The sequence below is a fragment of the Furipterus horrens genome, unplaced genomic scaffold (genome assembly GCF_987537825.1).
Source record: "Furipterus horrens unplaced genomic scaffold, mFurHor1.1.pri manual_scaffold_12, whole genome shotgun sequence".
Classification (NCBI taxonomy): domain Eukaryota; kingdom Metazoa; phylum Chordata; class Mammalia; order Chiroptera; family Furipteridae; genus Furipterus; species Furipterus horrens.
Window position 1 is genome coordinate 80,755,452 of NW_028327182.1, and position 3,447 is coordinate 80,758,898.

The following is a 3,447-nucleotide window of genomic DNA, read 5'->3' on the forward strand; positions in this document are numbered from 1 at the left end:
TCGAATCAGGTGAACTGCTTTGCGTGTCATCCATGCACAGGGGCCATGTTAATCTTCTCTGTATCATTCCAATTTTAGTATTTGTGCTGCCGAAGCGAGCACTGAACTGTTGTGGATTTTGAGCCCATCAGTTAGTAGATGCAACCACAGGTGTATTTATTAACTTGATGTCAACTCAATTTAATCAACACATTGGTTCTTACCATATAACCTAACATAACAAGACCCAGAAAGAAAGAAAATACTTAGAGCTTTGAGCCTCAAGCAGATTGTAGTTGAGATCAAAAGTTGGCAAACTTATTTTATAAAGAGTCATATAGTAAATACTTTAGGCTTAGTGGGCTGTTTGGGCTCTGTTGGAACTCCTCAACTTTGCCATTATAGCACTACGCAGACAAAGATAATATCGAATGAATGAGTATGGCTGTCTTCTTATAAAACTTAATATACAAAAACAGGAAGCAGGCCCGTTTTCACCTGTAAGCTGTTGTTTTCAACCCCTGATCCATAGCATCGTTCTGTGATGATGGAAGTGTTCTATAACCACATTATCTAAAACAGCAGCCAATAGTCACATTGGCTGTTGAACTCGTGAGATGTGACCAATTGACTACGAAATTACATTTAAAGTTTTATTTAAATTAACTTTAATTTAAATAGCTGCATGACATTAGTGTATATTCTATTGAACAGTTCTGGTCTAAAGGAAAAGATAGGCTTAGAAAAACACAGATTACATTAAAAATGACAAAAATCCTATTGATGTAAGCCGTAAAACCAGGAGTTTAATTGAAGGTTTCATGAACTAAATGGCATTTGAAATGGATCTTGAGGAATGAGTAGCCTGTGGCAGGCTTTCTAACCTTGTTTGCAAAAACAGAAAAGAATAACCAAAACTGCAGTAGGGACCTTTTACAATGTAATCCAGTCTTTAACAGCAGAACTTTATAACTGAGAAATGTTTTAAACTGAGTTGGAGCCACTTGTTAGCCACTTTGCTATTTTCCAAGATTATTATGGTACAATGGAAATATTACAGGCCTCAAGACTAGGAAGAACTGATATAAAGCTTTGCTTTCTATCTTACTTATCATGTGAGTTTAGATGTCTCGTTACCATTCTGAGCAGCCATTTTCTTACCCTTAAAAGGAAAAAAGTCCCTAGGTCATTTGTAAAAATTAAAGATGATCAATTGTAGTGCTGAGGATAATGTTAAGAACATAGGATTTAATTCCAAATTGTTATTTAATTATTTTTGTCATAAATATTACTTTAATCAATTCTCACAATTCTGTGTGTGTTATAAAGAGTAGGCATTATCATTTTTATTTTTATAGGAGAGTATGACATGTCAAGGTATCTTTCCCAAAACCACAAAGCTCATAAATGGTAGAATTGAGTTCAGAAGGCTCAACACTCCTTATACTTATCCTGCTGCCTTTTCACCACCTGAAATTAACTCCCTTATTAAGACAAATTAATAAAATATTTGGAATATTAGTTCTGGACTGACTTATTTCAGCAGATAAGAAATAGACTAATGGGGTTTCATCCAACCAGTCTCCTATGTTTAGTACTCATATTTCCTGTTTTGACATGAAATCTGTCTAGACTTCATTTATTATTTAAACAACTTCTGTAAAATATATCCATCTATATAATAGTAATACATGCCACAGTCTAGAGCAATGAATCTTGATATTTAGAAGCATTATGTAAAACAAGACAAACAGGCTAATACCTAGGCTTTATAGCCTAAGCCTTCCTTGACATGGATTTGTGCTAAGTCCTGTCCTTTCTAACAGCTTATGTCTCTTTATTCTTCCAAAGTGAAGCAACAAATTGCTTAAAATATAAGGAGTTTCATTTCATTTCTAAACCCACCTTGCTTCCTACCACTCAGAAACTCAGGTACTGAGCCACACAATGGTCTTTCACATTTTCAACCAAAAGGATAATAAAATGACATAGGTAAGTGTAAGCATGTGTTTTCTTTTGTCACATCAAAGCAGAACTTACATTAGTAACAGTAAACACTGTGGACAATATGTGAGTTTTGAAAAGCAGAAAATTTTTGTGTTTGACTTCCTCTGTTCTCTCATTCTACTCATTTTTAAAATCTTCCTTGTCAAATAGAATTCTCCAACTGCAGCTAACCTTTGTCAGGTGCATCCCTCTGGGTGTATGTAAAAGGGAGCCCACTGGATGCTCTGAATTACTTACACCTATTCTACTGAAATCATGACATCACAAGCAGAAGGAAATACTGCCTTGCTCATGATAAAACCAACTGGATTACCCTTCTCTTTCCAAACCTGACACCAAAATTCCTTCATGACATTTTTTCTTGTAACCAAATAGGGTATAGCTAAATGTTCCTGCATCTGTCTGATGTTAGTTTGATATCTCTTCCTGGTATTTATAGTTAGGACTCAACCCAGCATAACATTTGAGGGAAGACTGACAAGGCAAAGAAGTAACAACAGGATATCAATTTCTTGTTTTCTTGACAGCTCCTTGCACTATTCTTTGGAAGTAAACAACTTTTGTGTGTTCCCAAAGTAACAGTAACCTGAAGCTTCAATGAAATTTTAAACATTCAAAGTTATCATGACATGTATCACTCTACACTTTTTTTCTGCTCACTTGAAGAGAATTTTAGAAATACAGAATAGTGAAAGAGCACTGAAGTGGTTGGGAACTATTTTTTTACTTGCTTATTCATTATAGCTGGCGAAACCAGGGTCCAGAGAGGTGAAGTTCTTTCCCAAAGATTCAATGCTGGTTAATAGCAGAACTGTGTGCTGCATTCAGGTTTTCAAAGTTCTTATTCTATTGCGCACATTGCACTTTTATATATAAGTACCTCCATAAATATACATAGCTTTGCTTTTTTATTTTTAAGAAGAAACAAAAAGTTCTAGGGTCTTTTTGAAGAGAATTCTCTTCCTACAAGTATATTATATGTTTTATAAAGTTAAACATCTAGATTTCATGAATTTCACAGTGCTGTGAAATGACAGAATGGTCATTGTTGCCCAAGTAACTTCTCATACATCCCCCTTCACATATTCTTTCCTATCTCTGTCACAAGTTTAAGTTTGTCTTGTCCCTAGCCTAATTCAATAAGTCTTTCTTAAAGAGTCCAACATTCATTGATCTCCCCCTTACATGCAATTTTACATGTTTTAACATTAAACGATGCATTTATATTGCACATATCACTGTTGTGGCTTCCTGCTAGACCATATTTACGGGGATGAGTTCATGACACATAGCTTCTTTTAGTGCCGTGTAAGACCTAACTTCCAAGTATATATGGATCTGAAGAACTGAATTAGTGCTTTGATGGCTTTAAAGAGTGGCTATGACTCCCAAATTACTCTGAAATACTCCTTCCTTGTACCTGGTTTATCAATTTGGTACATGGTAAATGAGCCTCCAAGT

At 35.1% G+C, this 3,447-nt stretch overlaps 1 non-coding gene across 1 annotated transcript; it reads right to left on the minus strand.

The window, feature by feature from the left end:
- On the minus strand, window positions 1-102 carry LOC149996482 (U6 spliceosomal RNA). The gene has a single exon (XR_016507586.1). It is a non-coding gene; the product is annotated as a U6 spliceosomal RNA (small nuclear RNA).
- Window positions 103-3,447: the final 3,345 nt, after the last annotated feature.